Here is a 22,210-nt window from a genome sequence, read left to right as displayed (position 1 = left end):
ATTGAAGAGCCAAAATTTCACTCCTATTTTTTGATCCGTCATCATTTCACTGTTGTCTTTCTTGTTTATAGTTTTGAGAAGCAAAAATTTTCGCTTGTGTCACAAGACATGTGGTAACCAAGCCTATGCGTGTCATGACTCGACGTGGCTCAGCACGCCACTCACTTTTCGCCTGTCTCAACTTAGCAGTTGCACACAATAACCACATATTAAAGTTGAGTTAGTCTCTAGTTAATTTTCCAGGTGGAATTGAGTTAATTTTCCAAAAAGGGTCATTGTAATTCATGTTAATTTCAACCATGGTTGTTGAATTTAAAGTGTTGTTAGGAGAAATTTTAAATACATTATCATACTTTTGGCTATTTTATAATTCATATATTTAACTGTTTGGAGAAATTTGTGTTTTCATTAACGAATTGTCGGATTGTATTTGGTTTATACCATATTGCACCTTGGATCTTTTTGTTTGCTAGGCCTACCTAAGGTTCAAATAAATCCTGGGTCTGCCACTGATTCGGCTCTGCTGCACGCTTCTTACGGAGTCGAGCAACTTTGGTTTAATTTCACGGCCGGCCTTTATCAGTCTTCTCCTCCCGTCGATGAAGCTTAGCATAGCATCTGTTCCCACCAACACTGATGCCGTGCAGCGCGGACGAGAGCCGATCAGAACAGAAATTAATAAAAGCACCTGACCGAACAGAGGAGATGCCACTGCGGCTAAGTCTGACGTAACATATGATGCTTTTGCTAGCTTGTGCGACTGACGATGATCAAGGCCCCGTTTAGATCACCTCCAAATTCCAAGTTTTTTCACTCTCTCTCCATCACATCAATTTTTGGACGTATACATGGAGCATTAAATGTAGGTAAAAAAATAACTAATTGCACAGTTTGGTTATAAATCACGAGACGAATCTTTTGAGCCTAATTAGTCCATGATCGGACAAAGTTTGTCAAATACAAACGAAACGTGCTACAGTGTCCAGATTACAAAAATTTGCAATCTAAACAAGGCCCAAGAGCATGCATGATTCTTTCTCTGACTCGATCGACCTTGTTGTACGTGCAGGGAGTCCATCTGATCTATCTATATGTATCAGATTTTTAATTTGCAAGCCGGCCAAATGATCGAGAGGAGCATCGTACGTCTGTCCGTTACTCACTGAACTCGATCTGACTGCAATATAAGCTAGCCGAAACGTACAGTTGCATGCAGTGCAATGTATCCTATACAGTATATGTCGTCAACAAACAAACACGGTCCTTTTCTCCTGCCATAAAATCCTCCTAGTTCCTGATCCGAACCCTAGCCGCCGCGCCCTCTCCCTCCCCTCCAATCTCCAGTCGCGCCGCCGCCGGAGCGGTCCGCCGGCAAGGCTGCGCGGCCGGCCGGGATGGCGGCGGCGTGGCCCTCTCAGCCGGTTGTGTGGCGGCGCTGGACGACGCGGCCAGGTGGGGCGACTCGCCCGAGCCGCGTGGGGCTCGGCGAGGTCACCGACCACGACCGCGGCGGGCGCAGGGCGGTGCGGCGGTGGCGGACTTCTCCATCATCGGTGTGCAGTCGCCGTGGCAGCGGACGGGCGGATTTGGGCCCTGTGGGCCTGGATCTGGCGTCCTTGGTCTGGGTTGGTGCTGTCCCTCTGCCGGCAGTACCCTGCTCCGTGTGGTGGTGGATCGGCGGCGGCGGCCGGCGTGCCGTTCGTCTGGCGGCGGTGGCGGCGGGTCAGGATTGGGCCCCCTGGGTCTAGATCTGATCCACGGTCAGCGCCGGGGATGCCCGCCTCTGAGCGTCTCTGATGGTGACCTTCCGGTGAAGGCGGTCTTCCACGTTGGCCGGGCGCAGTGTCGACGGTGGTGGCGGCGGCTTGGGCGAAATCCTTGCCTGGCGTGTTACGCCGGGCCGGCGGCGGTGGAACTTCTGTGCCACGCACCTTGTTGAAGGCGCCGCTAAAGCCGTTGGTCAGTCCGTCCCTTGCTGCATCCGCGGGCGTTCAATAACTGGGTGAAAACCTAGCCTGGTTTCTCCAGGCCGGCGGCGATGGCGCAGGCGCGTCGTCGAAGTTCTTGATCGCCAAGGCCGGGCAGTTTTCCCGTGTGGTTACCCTGTTCGGTGTTCAGCTCAAGGCGGAGGCGGCATTCGTTGGCGTAACAGCTCGGCGTTTGGTGGTTTACACCAAGTGCTTCGTGCTGTTGCCAAGGAAGAAGCATCCAATCTTCAATGGTGGTCGGTGTCCAACGTTTTCAGTACCTTTATTAGGTCTGACAAACGTGTTTGGCGGCTTCGTCTTGACGTTGGTGATCTTATTCTGTGGAATTGACATCACGGTGGAAGTCAGAGGTCACGTAGGACTACTTGAGCTCCTTGTTGGGGATGTATTTTCTTCGGTCAATTTCTTTCTTTAATTTTTGATTCTGTAATAATTTGGTCTGATTCTACCCACGGGTAGATGAAGCCGGATAGTTTCTATCCTTTATCTAAAAAAAAACAAACAAACACGTACTGCTGGCCGGCCAATCAGGAAGCAACAACAAGACCCTGAGCAGTCAGTCAGTCAGTCAGTTCTCCCGCTTTTCCGTCCCATGTGATGTGCTGCTCTGCTCCTTTTAATCACAACAGTGGACAAGCGCCTCCCACCCACCGGCCGCCTGCATGCTCTTGCGGCGAGATTGCGACAACCATGGGTCTGTTTGGTTGCCAAAGAAGCCCAGCAGGCTGCCTGGCCTGGAGGTGGGCTTCCCCGCCGGATTAATTTTTTTTCTCTAATTTTAGTCGGATTTTGTGATTTCTGAAAAAATCGATGAATTGGAGTGATGAATGGTTAAGGTGGCTGGTGGGTCAGCCGCTCCAAAGAACTGTCTTCAGCCGCCGCCCCTAGAAAACACTGTTATAGCACATAGTCATCAAGTTGCGCTAAGGTTTGTCCTGCAACCAGATACTATAAATACAAGTACTACATGACTGACTGTGGGATCCAACATCCAATCGATCTTTTCACATCTATTGCCCTTTTTGCCCTAATCTCTTCTGACCTCATGTTGATGCTCTTCATCACTTGATGCGACGACCAAGGATGGCGGCCTAGCCTTGCTGGCTGATCTAGGGCAACCCGGCGACGTCCTTGCCCTGATGGTTCCTTTGCTAGCTTGTCCGCAAACTAGCTTACGTAAGCACGGTTGGTTATCGTTTGGTGGTTTGCTCACAAACCTCGCCATTTTTCACCACGAAAGAGTATTGGTTATCCGTTGCATTCTTCAGTCTATGGGGACCCAAACGATCTAGCCGCGTAGCTGGTACGTGACCAATATTTGCGTCCAAAACTCTGGTATTAACGAAAGTTAGTAAGAAAAGTGGAGGAGGGGGTCACAGCGGTGTAGTTTGTTTACTGATTTACACGAGTGGGTACAGGCCGGCCAGATTCGCAAGTTGACATGGTTGGGCCACATGGAAGTGCACGGCGAATTGACGCTCAGCTAGAGTTGCAAATTGGACTCATTCGTTCTTCCTCCAGCTGGGCTCTGTACTAGATTTTGTCGTCTTTGCTCCTGGACCAGAAAAGCAAAGAGCCGGTCCATGAATAATATTCATTGCCGGCCAACCCATTTGGATGTTCGTGTGATCGCCAGTGATGACGTAATTAAGGTGCCTGTCGTCGCAAGCTTAAATAATTCCCATGCATTTCACTCCGTGTGTGGACTCTGGACGCCTCTTTCCCTTTTGGTGCTAGTAGCTTTATGGCCCTTTATATGTACTAGCACGATGAGCGCGCTACGCTGCGCTAATTGTTGAAGGGGATAAAATCCACGAAAAGAAGCACTAAAAAAAAAGAGCAAAAAAAATAAAAATAAAAAAATTAGGAAAATAAACCGTGCCGAATAGCGGCCGACGCCCCTAGAGGCCAGGGATTTCTTGTGTATTAAAAGAGTAGTTATATCTCTGTCACGCAAGATGGAAAGTGCAAAAGCGCACCAGCGTTTGACTGAAAATAGTGTACATGACATAGTGTTAGAAGTAATAAAACACTTGTCAATATCATGTGTAGTCCGTACAAATGTCATCATAGAAATCAATTTCTAATAGTATTTAACCTAACCTAGCTAGAGATATGCACCAGAAATTCAAGGTTTTGCAAATTTCTGACTCAGCGCAAATAAAGAACTAAAATGATAATTCATGCAGCGAGTTAGATATCTTTCCCTGCATTCACAGCAGTACACAATATTTCTCGAGAACACATAGAACTCCCTCTGATTCTAAATTATAAGATACTTTGACTTTATTATAGATACATAGATTCTACTATACACTTACATACGTATCTCGAACAATGTTGAATAAAGTTGTGTATTGGGATTTTATTAGTGGTTGGTTCCCTAACTTGGTATCTTCTGAGAACCTGATTTGGTTACCATCCTTTAACCTGAAAGTCCCCAAACTTCAGAAAGTTTCTTTTACACTCATGAGACTCATCCAAATGAGAGTCTGCAGCTTTTCTCTGTACCTGTGAAAAAGTCTTATCCTTAATATATTTGTTCCTCAATAAGTCCTGCCAAATACCATGTTCATTGCTTAATTTAAAAAGCCATTTGTCCGAGAGACACTTATTTTGTAAATCCAGATTCATAATTCCTAAGCCCCCTTGTTCTTTGGGTTGGCTTAATAGAGGCCATCGAACTAGTCTATAGTTTTTATTGTGATTGTCGTTTGCCAAAAAAAAATCTGGATCAGTAATACTCTGGGCGTGTTTGACTGGCACCCCCACCTCGCCGTACCGCAACAGCGGCGTCGCCAGAAACGTGGCGCTCGAATTGGCCACCGAACTTGGCACGTTTAGGCGTAAAAATTGAACTGGTGAGCGATGGCGTGGCCACGGCGTGCCATAACTGCTGCTACGAAGCAAACGGGAGCCAAAATTACGGCGTGGTGCGGCAAGGTTTGGCTATCAACCAAATGCGCCCTCTATCTTCTCCAAGACACCTCTAGGAATTTCAAAGAAGAAAGCATAAACATCAAAAGGCTTGACAACACTGAATTAATCAGTACCAGTCTACCTCCAATTGATAAATGCTTGCCTTTCCAACTACTGAGTCTTTTTTGTATTCGTTCTTCTACTTTCTTCCAATCTTTGTTATTTAGCTTTCGGTAAATCATTGGGAGACGAAGGTATCAGAACGAATAAGTGCCTAACTTGTAGCCAAAAAGATGTGAATAAGCTGCTTCGCTATTTTTTGCCTCACCAGAACAAAAAATTCACTCTTGTGCGAATTAATTTTAAGACCTCATAATTGTTCAAAAGTGCAAAGAATTAACTTCATGTTCTTTGCTTGTTCAATATTAGGATCTAGAAATAGCACCGTGTTATCTGCATACTACAAGATAGACAACCCGCCATCAACCAAATGTCGCACTACCCCTTTTATTTGTCCATCCTCTTTGGTTGGCAATAATAATAGTCAACATGTCTACCACCATATTAAATAGTATTTTGAACAGTGGATCACCTTCCCGAAGGCCTTTTCGTGTTTGGATGTAAGGGCCCATTTATTCATTAACCTTAATTCCCACATTACCACCTTTTACAAAATATTGGGTCCAAGTACACCATCTTTGGGAAAAACCTTTCATTCGAAGGGTCTGATGTAGAAATGTTCAATTGACCTTGTCATAGACCTTTTCGAAATCAATCTTAAAAATAGCCCCGCTCATCTTTTTCCTATATAACTCATGTAATGTTTCATGTAGAACTACAACACCTTCCATTATATTTCTACCTGGGAGGAAAGCAATTTGTGAAGGACAAATAACTTTTTGGGCTACTAAAGCCATCATATTAGTGGCCACTTTGGTGAAACTTTTGAAACTAACATTCAACAAACGGATCGGTCTGTATTGTTGGATTTGTTTAGCATCACTACTTTTAGGTAGTAAGATTATTGTCCCAAAATTTAATCATTGAAGTGGAAGGTCACCTTTATGGAATTCCTCGAGTAGCGGCATCAAATTCCCTTTTATGATTTTCTTGAAAGCCTATAATATTCTAGAGGGCATCCATCAGGCCCTGGGCCGAATTATGTTTCACTTGAAAAATGGCATCATTTACCGAAGCTCTGTGTAAGGATTTCATTTTCAACTTTGTGACTTAGGGATGTCATCTATGCGAGTCTTGTCCATTGTTGAAAAAGAGGGTTTAGGAGAACTAAACAAAATCTTATAGTATTTGGTGATAAAATTTTTTAGACAAGCATCACCACTAATAATACCCTCCTCTTGTTCCAGTTGGAAAATACAAGTTTTTCCTATGCTTCCCAATTAGCCACTAATTGGAAATATTTAGTATTTGCATCTCATTCCAATAGATTTTTTCAGCTTTCCCTTTGGTACATTTTATTTCTTCCTCCCTTAGAAGTTGGGCCAGTCTTTCATTCAATGTATTCTTTAGATTTAACTCGTCATCATTGAGCTGTGATAACTTCGCTTTATTATCCAGCTCATCATCCCAGTACATAAACAGCTGTTTATCAAATTTGATTAGCTACTAAATACAAATCTTTAAACAGAATATCTCATATAATCTGCCCACTGCTTGCGTAACAGGTTTTTGTTGCGACCATGCATGCAGTAGATGTAAAAACTGTGTAGCTCGCTGATAATTAATACTCATCCGATAAGCTGTGTAGTACGTAACGATAGATCGCATCCGTGGAGTTCTCCGACGAAGCATTGGCTATTTTCATCGTGCCTAGCACTACTACAGAATCAATTTTTAGGGACGGCTCATAACTATTTATAGGGGCGGTTTGGCCAGCCGCTTCTACCGAACCGTCTCTACAAATCATGTATTTGTAGGGGCAGTTCCTAGGCCGCCCCTACAAATCGATTTGTAGGGACGGCTCGTATTACCAGCCGCCCCTACAAACAGGTATTTGTAGGGGCGGTTCAATCTAGAATCGCCCCTACAGTACGTTTTCCCGCAAAAAAAAATTCAAATTTACAATTCAAAATCGCGTTGCCGAACGTCCCGCGACCAACGTTCCGAACCGCGTTCGCGTTGCCGAATGCCCCGCGACCAACGTTCCGAACCGCGTTCGTGTTGCCGAACGCCCCGCGACCAACGTTCCGAACCGCGTTCGCGTTGCCCAACGCCCCGCGACTAACGTTCCGAACCGCGTTCGCGTTGCCGAACGCCCCGCGACCGCGACTACAAGCACAAGAGTATTTTATAAACTACAATTACAAGTCCAATTCATAGTAATATATACAATCCATCATTAAATATATAAATTCCATACACATTCTTATCAACGTCCTAGAGCTAGCCTTTCAGTCTCACGAAGGTGTTGGTACTGAGGATTTGTACCTAACTCAGACTCTCAGTTATGGTAGGCTCCTCTGACGTGTACAATCTGGTCCAATATGAAGTTGCAAAGGTCGCCGACGAGCTCTAAGAGTTGGTCATCCTTGTATTGGTCTTTTTTCATTCCTTTCTCTTCTCTCCACTACAAGAGAATAAGTTTCGGTTTAGTATTTCATACCATGTACGAAGTTTTTATACTATGGGTGAAGAGGTTCAAACTTACCCTTAAGGGGTGTCTCCTGTGGGCACCGGTGTTACTCATCATAGAACATATATAGTATCCACAATGTATACTCCCAGGCCTCTGCTTGGGGCACTGTGTGTTTTGCATATGAAAATGTTAAGTAATGTTTTTGACAGCCATGTAACGGAGTACTCAAGAAGTAAGTTACACTTACCACACATAGTGTTTTTATAGCCAGCTTTTCCTTTCTTGTTGAATCATGCCTTCCATGATGATTAGTGACATAGAACCTAAATGCCATGTTCGAATTATTTTAGCAAATACAACTTGTTAGTATCCAAAAGTGAACGTTACAAGTATGTATACAAACATATAAGCTAATGAGGATTGTCGATATGTATACGTCTTAAGAATCGATATGAAGTCTTTGTATGTCACCGTGTCCCTATCTAAAGAATCAAAGACCAATGCCATGCTCCTCCCGACATCGACGGCTATACAAATCCAGTGGTTGCTGCATGGATTTAATCATAGAACTAGATAAACTCTTTTGCATCGAATAAAATATATCGAACAAAGCTTTAAGTATAAAGTTGAACTTACTCGAAGTTGTATGGTAGCCATATAGTAGAGTGTTGTTGGAGATTTTTGAAAGCCATGACAATGTATGCCGCAACCTTAAGGGACCCTTCCCTTAGTTTCGCCGTACGGATGTGCTCTTTCTCCCGAAGAGTCTTTGCAGTAGCTAGCTCTTTGGCATCCAGTGTCCTCCGTTTAGGGTAATTAAAATTTGTTTGGGCTATAGCTTGAGGGTCTACATACCGGGCTTTCACACTTGGCATTTATTTGACAATGTGCACTTGCATTCTACAAATCACGGCGTGGGTTAGTTACAATAAAATTCAAAGATTACATTCATATCATATCGGGAGGACAAGGACTTATAGGCACCACGTGTGAATTAGATTCATCTCCATTTCTCCCAGGTGAAAGCATGTGTGCATGTCATTGAAGTCAAAGACAATTTTCCCGGCTGGGCTTCCAAATGTGCCGGTGGGGAAGCATGCTTGTATGATATCTATGCTCGTTGGGAGAACACGCAAGTACCAATCATGGAACCTTCTCATTCCAAGTGGTAGGCGCTGGATGTCCTGGTTTGGTAGGAAGGGCTTGCCTCTTTCATATGTTTTCGGGCAATCCTTTGACCATTTGATGGCATCAACATTTGGATACTGCTTTGCAATTTGGTGGAGTTTGCCAGTGACAGCCTCCTCAGAACCCCGTGATGGGACTTTTTTAACTTGGTTCTCAGGCTGGAACTGGTCATAGGAATACCACTTGGACACCGACGAGACGTATTTGATCAGAACATAAACTGGCCTTATGTTGATTGGAATCTTCTTTCGAAGTTCCCATTCAGCCACGTCCTCATCTTCTTGTGCATCACCTTCTTCAGGAGGCACTCGTTGTTCATGTATCGGTTGTGCTTGTTGAGAAGACTATGGCATCTCATCATGCACTTGCTCGGTACGAGCTGGAGAAGGTTGTGGCTTCTCATCAGGCACATGCTCGCTAGGAGGCGGGGAAGAATATGGCATCTCAGGAATGTGGGGGTCACGAGACAGTGAAAATATCTCCCCGACCTCAACAACTCGCTCCAAATTTGGGAGAGGGGGAGGCGACGAAGAAGCAGTCAATATAATGTCCCGTTTGTGCCAGAGGATGAACTGCCCCATAATGTTTCCGAGTAACACCAGCCCCTCGGGAGTTGCGTAGTCTATCCTCCACTGCATGAACTCGGGCTTCACTGTATGCACCTCAACCCTAGTGTAGTCCGGTGGTATCTTATTATTGTGGTGTAAGCCACCGGGAGGATGTGCCACACCCATTGCCACCTCCATCACAGTGTTCTGCCGGCCGCTGAGAAACACCAAGGTGCAACTAGTTGGTTCCCGTATGCGATCGACTGGGGTTGTGGCTGCAGTGAAACCTTGACTGCTAGGAACTTTCAGAGGGCTACCAACTAATGTCATTTCTCCCAGCGGCGTCACTAATATCCATAGCTCTATAGACAGTCCTTGCTCCTCCAGCGCCTTCGCAACTAGAGCCTTCACTTGGAGCTCAAGACTAGTCTCCCGGTCTTGGCCATGTTTCTTGTACATGTGCCTGTCCTCTTCAAATCCTTGCTTCTAGGTCGTCCTTTTCCCTAGCCCCCTAGTGCGACCTGTGTGCTCCTTGTTTCACAAGCCAAGGCTAAGCTCGTCCCTCTCTCTAGAAGGATTGAATGAGCCCTTCTCCTTGTCTTCAGCATATTTCAGTATCCTTAATACCACCTCTTGGGTCTTCGGCTTATCAAACTTAAGATTACTGCCAGATGATTCTGCACTCCTCGTATATATCCAGTTCCTTGAGTGTACCTTCAAATTCGTCACGTCGATATTCCCTGCAGCTGCAGCCTCTTCATCCATCTTCCTAAACTATTCTTTCTTGGCATAGTAGCCACCAGGGCCTAGATGATGGTGGTGTTTGTTCCTCTTCGCCAGCTCGGTGTTACGGGCACTGGGCTCCAATGCCTCCGGTGAAGTCTTCTGAGCCACGAGCACCTCCCATTGACTAGGAGTTATTTTGCCGAACTCGTTGAAAGGAGTTAACCCCTTTTGGATATACTTCGTATTGAGCTTCGAACTCCAACATCGGAATGACTCTCCCATCATCCTAATAGTATTTTTTTTACCAATTCGTGCTTACCCTCCTGAAATCTAAAATTGAGCTTCACCTGCCTATCCCATAGTGCATTCTTTGTGTTCTCTGGTACCTCATTCCAGTTAGGGATTGCTGGGTTCAATTTATCTCTTACTAGGGCCCCGATCGCATTATGGAATCGTCCTCTTAATTCCTTCGGCTCAAGGATCTCCCCTACTGACCCGACCTCCGTTATCACATAGCATGCCTTATCTGGATATAGATTTCCTTTTCTATCCCCTCGTTTCCTCTTAGGCTTGGTAGTCGTGGTTGTGTCTTGAGGTTGTGGAGCAGAGGCATCGTGATCCGTCTCTGTGGCTATTGCCTCTGCTCTCCTTTCCTCTACTCCATCTTGTCCAGCAAGATGTCGCGGACATTAACGTCGTCTTTTCCGAGTTTCAGGAGGGACCTGTATATACGACAGGTCAAAGTGTTAGCAGAGGTAACATAGCTAAAGCTTTACCAAAATTTACAAGCTAAGGCTTTTTCCCTACCTCCTCGTTCGGGTCAAAATCCTTGTCCAAATCTTCCTCCATTGGGCTCCTTCTGGCTTCACGTGGGAAAGGATCCTCGGGACTTACATATCCCTCTTCTGAGTCATCATCATCATCATCCTCTTCTTCTTCGCCTTCAGCAGCCTCTCCTGCTCTTCCTTCTGCTCCCCCTTCCTCCTCGTCACACTGCTCCTGAGTAAGCATCACTTCTAGCTCGTTATCAAACTACTCCTGAGTTAGCTGGTCCTATAGTGCTTGCTCCTCATAGGTTGGGTGCTCATCATGCTCGGGGCATCGGGCTACACTGTCTGGTGTCCGCGACATTATTTCGCGCTTTGTTCTAATAGATGAAAGAAAGTGTGCTTTAGGTACGCGAGAAGGTATAAGAAATCAAAAGGGCTATAAACCAAAGTAGTCCTATAAAACAACAATATATCAAAAAAAAAGAGTAGTAGCAGTGGTAGAGGCCTCAGAAACATGTCAATCATCATCTGATCTTGAACTTCGAGCATCAAGGCATCATAACAGAGAAGAGAGGAGAAGGTAATGTAGTGGCGGCTGCTAATGATGCCAAGTTTCTCATAAGTTCTTGATTATCAGCTCATATTCCATATAATGTATGGACTTGGACAATTTCATCATCGGCAAAACAAAGGAGATGAGAGGAGAGGAGAGATTTGGCAAAAAAACCAACAGCTGCTTAGCAAACATAGTGCAGCAGTTGATGGCAAAAGATAGAACAACAAGTCCTGGGCAAGTCCTAGAAGATTTGGCAAAAAAGCAACAGCAGCCAACAGTTAGTAGCTAGAAGTAGCAAGTAGTAGTAGTAAGTAGAAAGTAGTTGAGTAGAGTAAGTGTAGCAGTAGATGGTAGTAGTAGAGTAAGAGCAGCAACCACTTAGGAGTAGCAATTAGTAAGAGGAGTAGTAGGAGTACTAAGAGGAGGAGTAGTAGGAGTAGTAAGAGGAGTAGGAGGAGGAGGAGGAGTAGGAGTAGTGGTAGTAGTAGTAGTAGTAGCAGCAGCAGCAGCAGCCACTACACACCAGCAGTATATAAGCAAAAAAAAACAGAGAAGGAGTGGTAGTAGTAGAGTAAGAGCAGCAGCCACTTAGGAGTAGCAAGTAGTAGTAGTAAGTAGAAAGTAGTAGAGTAGAGTAAGTGTAGCAGTAGAGTGGTAGTAGTAGAGTAAGAGCAGCAGCCACTTAGGAGTAGCGAGTAGTAAGAGGAGTAGTAGGAGTAGTAAGAGTAGTAGTAAGAGGAGGAGTAGTAGGAGTAGTAAGAGGAGTAGTAGTAGTAGTAGGAGGAGGAGGAGTAGTAGTGGTAAGAGGAGTAGTAGGAGTAGTAGTAGTAGGAGGAGGAGTAGTAGTGGTACGAGTAGTAGTAGTAGTAGTAGTAGTAGTAGTAGTAGTAGTAGTAGTAGTAGTAGTAGTAGTAGTAGTAGTAGTAGTAGTAGTAGTAGTAGTAGGGAAGAAGGGACGATGGAAAATGGTTAGTACTAGTACAGTTTCACGAGTAATGTTTCAAGAGACAGAAATCATCACTTGCAGCACCATATGATGTGTACGGATCCAGGAAACACAAATAATAGCCAGGAAAAATAAGCATGTTATCAGACATGTAACCGGTTTGTGCGCCAAACAAAGTAGCTATTCTTTTAGCATATAAACAAGGCATAGCTTATGAATGAGCATCGAGCACGTGTTATGACAAATTAATTGTGCAAAACAACAAAGAAGCAAGGAAGACGCTTTGAAAAAACCAATAAAACATTTAGTGGGAACAATCAATAAGTAAACCTAGTCCAAATATATGTGAACAGGTATCTGGAGTTTGCATCTAGCAGTTTATTTAGTCTCAGGACTGAAAGCATTCAATGTGTGCCAATTGTAAAACATCACATGCTTCTAGTTAATCTTGTCCAATGAAGTCAGGAAGTGCACAGCTAAAAAACAGCCAGCGTAAGTGCAATCTTTAGTTTATACAATTGAGATATCCAACTTATCATAAAAATCTGACCACAGTAAAGCTTCACGACCACTGATAGAGAAACACAGGTGCCAGCTCAAGTTCACTAGTAGAAGTACCAAGTTTCCTCCCAATTTGCATATATTATTTGATAACCAGCAATCCAAGTAAAAATATGGTTTCTAATCATTGGCTAATAATTTGATTAAACTGAGATTCTTCGTTTTAGTATCCCCATTTCTCAGTTGTCAGCACCAATAAATGCAGATAATGCAACACATGGACATGGTACATTATGTTCCAATACTATTGCCATTGCCTATGTTGCTTGTACCACTTTGCAAGGCAGGCAGTTGGGTTTCCAACCTAATGAAATGCAAGATAATCAATCCTAGTGCGAAGTTAACCTAACTACTCAACATACTAATTTGGAGATAATACAGTTACACAAACAGAACCAATTCCATCCTAGCTTGCATTCAAGTTGACCAAACACCAACATGTACAAATGACAAATGGAACCAACCATTAAGTTCACTAATCATTCAAGGGCAAGAAACCCAGTCGTAATGAATTCAAGCAAGCACTGAAGCTTCCACTAAGTTTTTATTGCTACAGTCCAATCCTAAAGATCTTCCACTTCAAACACTGCATATCATCACAACAGCCTGAATAATCTGAACCGGGATGACTCAACCCAAACTTGTGAAACTGAACGTGAAATTGAAAATCCATGTATATAAGCATTACTGCTAGTCCATGACAGAAATGGCCAAACAGCAAGCAAACAGAAGACTCCAGTTCTATCCAAAGTACAGAGAAGCTTGCACTGCGTCACCAAGATGGGCATATAAGCTGGCATAGTCAAGGGCAACAATCATTCAGCCAAACAAGTTTGTTCAGACAGATTTTCTTTGGGAGGAACAAAAAGCACATCATCCTTTCTTGGTTTGGATCCACAGCAGATAAGATGGACCAGATGGAAGCCCAAACTGAGGAAATTGCACAACGAAGTTCAAAAAAAGGGAGGACCAATGTCACAAACAGTAGATTGGGTCTGCATAAAATAGAGATGAAGGCATAAAGGATGCAGTAAAGGAAGTGCTCCGTTCGTTCCAGGCAATCAATCTCACGATAACCAACAAAACCAAATAACAGTATCACATGAGAATAGCTACTTTGTTTGCTACTATCTAATCCATAAATAAGAGAGGGAGAGGCACAGGGAGAGAGAGCCGGAGATCACTGACTTGGCCACTATGCAATCCTCCAGCTGCTTCCCGCCACAGCCTGTGTCGTCGGTGCGCGGGGGTAGGGGGCCGGGCGCGGGGCACCGGGAGCCTGCGTCGTCGGCGTGCGGGGGCGGGACGCCGGGGGCCGGGTGCGGGACATCGAGCGTCGGGGGCTGGTGTGGGCGGGCGCGGGCACGGGACCGGCGGCGGGGCCGGCGGCGGAAACCCTAGGCGCGCGGGGCAGCCTGACGGCATCAGAGGAAGAAGACAGTGCCCAGACTAGATGACTCTCGTGCGCCCTCCTATTTATACTCGAGACTATTTGTAGGGGCGGTTCCTGATATAGCTAGGGGCGGTTCCTTATCCAGCCGCCCCTACAAATAGTTTCTATTTTTTAAATTATAAATTCTATATTTTTTATATCATAAAAACACAAAGTAATATAAAAAAATTGTGTATATGCACAAATATAATATTTTGTATTATTCTATATATGAAGATATATATATATATATATATATATATATATATATATATATATATATATATATATATATATATATATATATATATATATATATAAACAATTGTAGTCAAAACAATATAGAAAACAAAAAACAAAAATTAAAAATTTGAATTTTAAAACTTTGACTACAATTTTATGACATTAAATGAAATAAAATGAAAATGTTGTAAACATAAAAGTTGTATAACTCATCAACATGTACAACTTTTATTTTGGACATCTTGTCATGTGACTTTGTTTGAACGATTCAAATTTTGAAATTCAAACAATTTCAACTTGAAACAATATTTTAAAAGAGTAAATGATTTTAGATGAAAAACTCATGAATACCAAAGTTGTAGAACTCATCAATATGTACAACTTTATTTTGATCATATTTTCATTTGATCAAATTTGGACAGTTGAAATTTTGAATTTCACTAAATGGCAACTTCAAACGAGATTTTGAAACTTTAAATGATTTCAACAATAAAAGTCGTGAACATAAAAGTTGTTGAACTCCTCACTATCTATAACTTTTATTTTGGTCACTTCTTCATGTGACAAAGTGTTAGTAAACATTGTTCATAAATTCACATATGACTCATAGTTTCATGAACTATACGAGAAACATGTTGATTTGTGAACATTGTTTACTATCACTTTGTCAGATGAAGAAATGATCAAAATAAAAGTTGTAGATCTTGATGAGTTATACAACTTTGGTATTCATCACTTTTTCAGCTGAAATTATTTAATGGTTGAAAATCTCGTTCGAACTTGTCATTTTTTTAAATTTAAAAATTTAAAGTGCTCAAACTTTGTCAAATGAAAAGAATGACCAAATCAACACACTAACTTGATAGGGCAAGATTTTAGAAAATTTTAGGAAAAAAATCATCACATTTGGAGTTAGTATGAGGGAGACAGACTAGTTATAAATTTTACCCAGAGATTAAAAAGAAAAATCACAACTGTTCATGATGATTAATGATGAACAAGTGTGATTTCTCTTTTTAATCTGTGGCTAAAACTTGTAACTAGTTTTTCTCCCTCATACTAACTCCAAATATGATGGTTTTTTTCCCAAAAATTTTCTAAAATCATGCTCTATCATTTTAGTCTAGTCATCTATCTTTGTCACTAATTTTGAATAATTCAAATTTTAAATTTCAAAAAATGACAGCTTCAAACCTGATTTTCAAACACTAAATGATTTCAGCTGTAAAGGTGATGAATATAAAAGTTGTATAACTCATCAAGATCTCCTACTTTTATTTTGGTCATTTCTTGATTTCATAAAGTGTTAAGTGATTTCATAAAGTTTTGGTAGTAATAGAGTGGATGTTCAAATAGAGTCATCTGGATGTTGCAAAGAGTAGTCTCACACACATGCATAAAATGTAGTCTCACACACATAGAAAAATATGTAGTCTTACACACGTACATAAATATATAGTCTCACACGCATGCATAAATGAAGTCTTACAAACACATACTTACACAAACACTCCACGTTCAACAACTAGCTAGCCCGCTGTAACGACTTTCCCCTTGACACCTTTTCGTTCCCATGGCATTATGTCTTTGGGGAGGTTCTTTTCCACAACACTGATCCTCTTAGAAAAGTCTATGAATAGCAGCATCTCATCGTAGTTATTGTAAGCTTCAACATCGTCACGCCATCAACTCCAATAATGTGTTGTTTCCCGGAGGCAACCACGTGCTTTGTCTTCTTCTTCGGGGGAGGTTACTTTGTGGGTCAGACATATAGAAAACTTGTGCGACACATGAAGCAAGCACCCAAGGGTCATCTTGGTAGCCTAGATTCTCGAGGTCCAGGACTCTCAATCCGTTCTCGTTCAGTTGGTGTTGTTTGATCCAGCGGCATCGAAACAGGGCCACCGTTATATCCCTTCCATAGTCAAGTTCCCATATCTCTTCAATGATGCCAAAGTATTGGATCTTTCGCCCTAATCCATCGAGAGCCTCTATTCGAACGCCGCTGTTTTGGTTCACATATTTACTATCCTTTGCGTGGGTATAGTACGTATACCCATTGATGTCATAAGCATTCCAAGATGTCACTTGTCTCGATGGCCCCTTCGCCAACCTACTAATGGTAATAGAGTCTATGGTTTCTCCACGCGGTATGTTTTGGTCCTTCAACCATGTAGTTAGTCATTGCTTGTGTTGTTTCATGACCCAATCATCCAAACGGCCATTTCTCTCCGCCATAATGATAGCCAAGTGTTCATCAATGTACGGTTGCATCGGTTATGTACTCTGCAAGGCACTGCAATGCGCCCGACTCACCTCTTTGTAATCATGGTCGATGAACACTTTTCTACCACTGGTGCCCTTCCCAGCCAGCCTACCCTTGTGACGAGAATCGGGTTTACCAATTTCTTTCTGTACTTTTAGGTACTCTTGACAGCACTCGACGACTTCTTCAGTACTGTAACCCTCTATCATGGAGCCCTCTCGGTATGCTCGATTATGCATGTATCGACTTAGAACCGACATGAACCGCTCGTAGGACCACATTCTAGCGCCTGTATTTGATGAACCATGTGAATCATGAGATGTGGCATTATATCAAAAAAAGTAGGAGGTGAACACATCTCCAGTTGGTTTTGTGTCTCCACCACAAATTCATGTAGGTCACTCAGCTCTTGCTTGCCAATCGTCTTCTGTGAGATCTTCAAAAAGAAGTAGCACATGCGGGTGATAGCCATTTTCAAGAACTCTGGCTTTATAGCCCTGATTGCAATAGGTAGAAACACTGTCAGCATCACATGGCAATCGTGAGCCTTGCAGTGTGTTATTGACAAGTCCTTCATCGACACTAGCTTCGTCATGTTTGCTGAAAACACAGTCGGGACTTTGATCCCCCTCAGGAAAGTGCATATAGCTCTCTTCTCGTCTGGTGTTAGGTTGAAGCACGCCGCGGGCAGAGTGTATTTTCCATTAGCCTCAGGTACCGGGTGAAGCTATGGCATCATGTTTAGCTGCACCATGTCTTTCCGTGCTTTCAGACCATCCTTTGACTTGCCTGTGTCCATCAAGGTAGCAATGAGACTCTCAAAGACATTCTTCTACACGTGCATAGCATCAATGGCATGGGGGACCTCCAAGTCTAGCCAATAAGATAGATATTGAAAGAAGATCGATTGTTTCTTGAAAGGTATGCCTTTGACAAGAGATGTGCTTCTATCTCTGTTTGTCCCATCCTAATTCTTCTTTCCATAGATGACACGTATGTTTTTCACCATTCTATACACGTGTTCTCCGTTATGACGTCTCTCCGGAGCGGGTTCAATCTCCGGGGCGTTGTCATAAAATCTAAAGAACAATTTGCTACGGTACTTGTGACTTGTCTTTAAGAAGCGTCGGTTCCTTAGGTAAACTATCTTCTTGGATGCATCCAGGTACACCCATGTAGTACCATCCAAGCAAACCAAGCATCCCGTCTTCCCTTTGATCTGTCCAGACAAAGCAAACAGCGCGGGGTAATCATTGGTAGTAACAAATATTATTGCTCTACATATCAAGTCCTCCTTTCAGAACGCATCGTACATCTGCTCCCCATGCCTCCATTGCCTCTCCATTTCTTGCATCAAAGGCTCGAGGAACACGTCTATATCAATGTCTGGTTGTTTAGGGCCAGAAATAAGAATAGTGAGGAGAAGGTACTTTCTCTTCTGACACAACCATATTGGGATGTTGTACATGGTCAAGATCACTGGCCATGTGCTATGGTCGCTCATCCTCTCATTGAAGGGATTCATTCCATCGGTGCTCAAGCCAAACCGTACATTCCTTGGGTCATCACCGAATTCGTTGTGCTTCTCATCAAACCTTTGCCACTGACTACAATCAGCCAGGTGTGCAATCTTATCATCATCCACCTTGCGCTCATCATCCCACCATGTCATGAGTGCGGCTTCTTTAGGGTTTAGGAAGATACGTCTCAAGTGGTCAGTCACTAGCAGGTACCATATTACCAAGGCATGAATTCTTCTCTGCTTTGCATCGTTGCCTAATGGAGTGTCCTCTAGGGGCTGAGATTCTTGTACCACCTTTTTTGTACCCTTCTTATTCCTCTTTTTCCCCGTAGAGGGTTCGTACCCACCATAAAGGTCATTGTTCTTGTACCGGCTGGCCCCACACCGGGGACATTTATCCAGTGACTTGAACGTTTTGCCACGAAAAAGTATACAGTGATTGGGGCATGCATGGATTTTTTCAACCCCCATTGTCAATGAACTTATGACCTTCTTCGCTTGGTATGTGTTGGCGGGAACTGAGTTTGGTTGTGGCAGCACCCACGATAGGAGATGCAATAGATCATTGAAACTACAGTCTGACCAATCGTACTTAGCCTTCAGGATGAGTAGCTCAAGCACAAAACATAGCAATGTCCAATGTGTCGGACAACCCTTTTCAACATCATACACAGTCTCCTTCGATGCTTTTGTCACCCTTTCCAAATTTTCTAGACCTTTCGGGCTATTTAGTAAAATCTCTAGTTCAAGGGCTCGAATCATGTCCTCCAAATCATCTTCATCTCCGACACGTGCTTCACCATCATTATTGGCACCACCTTTGTCGTTACCATCCCAGCCACCAGCATCACCACCTTGTTCATTGCCAAACTCGAAATCCATTCGTGCATCAAGCTCTGCTGAATATTGGGACAGGGATTCTATGGTTTCATCGTCGTATTCCTCCTCATCCTCGTCGTTAACAATAACCGTTTCACCATGATGAATCAACACTGTGTAGTCCTCAACAAATTCTCACATAATCAAATGTGATCTGATGATAGTCACATCTGTCCATGCCATACGGTTCTTGCAATCTTTATAGGGGTAAATAATTGTATCCTTATTCTCTTTCAATGTCGTTGCATGCTTCTTTGCGGCTTCAATAAATTTATCCACCTCTTCATGGAAACCTGCCTTGAACCTTAATGAACCATACATCCAAGAGTTCCTGTACTCCATCTTTTATAACAAGAACAAAACAAACATTAAATGACTACTTATTCAGATATATATAAAAATGAATCAAATTAATAATTACTTGAGAATAATTGTATATACTTCAGATATATATGAATATAAATCTAATATAATTACATGAAGCATACAAACACACCATGACAGAGAAAAATTAATTAATGGTCTATTTATCCATAAATAATTAAAATACATATTTATTAATTACAATAAACAATTTCAAAGACAACAATTAGCAACAATTATACTTTACCTAATATATTTCATACAAACCCTAGTCTAATTTCATCAAACATAAATTTACAAACACAAAATTAATAAAAAAACCAAACCCAAGATCTAGATCCACATGCCCATGAAACATCCATAAAACTAACTAATTGTTCACTAAAATCAAGAAATATGGACCATATAAGGGTATGATCTTGTTCCCATCTCTAATTTACCCTAGTACATTTAAAACTTGGGTCTAATTTGCTTCATAAGTAGCTCAAGCACCATAGAAGAGAGAGAAAAACAAAACTCTAATTACTCACTAACCAACCATTAAAACTTCAAAAAAAGTTTGGAATAACATTTTTTTACCTTCTACAACCACTCCACCAAAGGATTTGAGACCAAAACCTTCCCCCCTTAGTAGAGCAATTTTTAAGAGGTGCCCAAGACCTCCCCTACAAATAGCAGGTAATAATACGCGGCCATTTGTAGGGGCGGCTGGTGATTAAGCCGCCCCTACAAATATCAGGTAATAATACGCGGCTATTTGTAGGGGTGGCTCAATCACCAGTCGCCTCTACAAATAGAATCGCAGGGGGCGGCTGGTGAGTGAGCCGCCCCTACAAATCAGACCCATTTGTAGGGGCGGCTCGTATCATCAGCCGCCCCTGCTGTTCCACTTGCAGGGGCAGCTGGTGTCTGGGAACCTAAGCATGGCACTGTAGGGGCGGCTCCATCACCAGCCGCCCCTACAAAAAATTCGACCCGTTGCTAAAAATCGTTTTTTAAGTAGTGTAGCTTGCAAGGTTTTAAATCTACAGCTAAAGGTATTTAGCGGATGACCTCTAAAACAGCTATAGCGGAGCTAAATAAGGCTATAGCGGGCTATAGCCGCTAAGTTGTACATAAACACAAATAGCTTGATCAGCCTCAAACAGCTATAGCCGGCTATAGCGACAGCTATAGCCAGAGATTTAAAACCTTGGTAGCTTGGTGTACTGGGTGTACTCTGGCATGCACATGGCACCTGTCCAGTCCATGGAGACATGCAAGCTGTACAGGCTGCATCCGAGGAAGGAGGAGGACAGCAAGAACCTGGTCCCCAAGCGGGAAATCGTTATGTGCGTCCTCCTGCGTACTAGCGAGATGTATTTAAACAAGTGTCTGGTGTGTTCTTGCCACCATCCATGCAGTGGATGCAAAAGCTGTGTATAGCTAACTGATAATTGTAGCAATCAGAACGCGAATACGCGATCACGTCCATGAAGTTCTTCTCTGACGAAGCATTGGCCATTTTCGTGCCCATCCTGGTGTACTGGGTGTACTCTGGCATGTACATGGCACTTGGCAAGTCCATGGACAAGTACAGGCTGCATTCGAGGAAGGAGGAGGACAGCAAGAACCTGGTGTCCAAGCTGGAAGTCATTAAGGGTGTCCTCCTGCAGCAGCTAGTGCAGGCCGGAGTGGCTGCTGTCGTGTTCACGGTACGTACGTTAGACCATCCACTCTTCTTATTCTTACTGTCTTAATTACGTGTATGGATGGTTGGACATGGCCGGCCCCCTTGAGCTTGGTAGACTTCTAGACTCTGAAGTTTTCTTATAATTAACACATGCAGCTCACGGGAGATAGCAGCTCAACGGTCTCTTACAATGAAGAAGGACAAGGATCATCATGGTACTCCTACCTGACGGTGGCACGGCAGTTTGCTTTGGCCATGATCGTGCTAGATGGCTGGCAATACGCGTGGCATAGGTACATGCACCTGAACCGGTTCTTATACCGGCACATCCACTCATGGCACCACTGCCTCGTCGTGCCTTATGCATTCGGCTCACAATACAACCACCCTATTGAGGGCCTCATACTTGACACGCTTGGCGGGGCGTTGGCCTTCGTCGTGTCAGGCATGTCACCTCGTGCCTCCATCTTCTTCTTCTCTCTCTGTACTATCAAGGGCGTGGACGACCACTGTGGCCTATGGCTTCCAGGGAACTTGTTCCATCTCTGCTTCTGGAATAACACGGCGTACCATGCATGACGTGCACCACCAGCTGCGTGGCAGCAGGTTCAACTTTTCGCAGCCATTCTTTGTGATGTGGGATAAGGTCTTCGGGACGCATATGCCTTACGTTCTGGAGGAGAGGCTAGGTGGCGGGCTCCAAGCACGTCCCCTCACAGCGAAGGCTGCCACAATGGCGAAAAAAACTAGTACTATGCAAACATAGGTGATACGCTAGCTCATGCTCGATTCATATGCATGTATAATGAAGAGAAGTGCCATGATTGTAGTGCTACAAGCTCTTTTGTAATGTTATTTTCTTTATTCCTCGTTTTTAATAAAATCTCATCAGGGGCAATCTCTCTTGTCTCATAAAAAAATATATTCGAATTTATAAAGTGTTGCATGCTCTAGCAAAGGAAGGTATCTATATGCTTCTAATAAAGTTCAGATTGTTTCAGCATTTGCATATTTTAGAAAAGAAGATAGAGACGC

The 22,210-nt window shown here is 43.3% G+C and overlaps 1 pseudogene; it reads left to right on the top strand.

Annotated features, from left to right (window-relative positions):
• Positions 1-20,975: 20,975 nt before the first annotated feature.
• Positions 20,976-21,941, top strand: LOC136480371 (sphinganine C4-monooxygenase 1-like; annotated as a pseudogene).
• Positions 21,942-22,210: the final 269 nt, after the last annotated feature.

Source organism: Miscanthus floridulus, chromosome 9, assembly GCF_019320115.1.
Source record: "Miscanthus floridulus cultivar M001 chromosome 9, ASM1932011v1, whole genome shotgun sequence".
NCBI classification, from domain to species: Eukaryota; Viridiplantae; Streptophyta; class Magnoliopsida; order Poales; family Poaceae; genus Miscanthus; species Miscanthus floridulus.
Note: the sequence above shows the minus strand (reverse complement) of the source record. Positions and strands in the feature narration are given on the sequence as shown.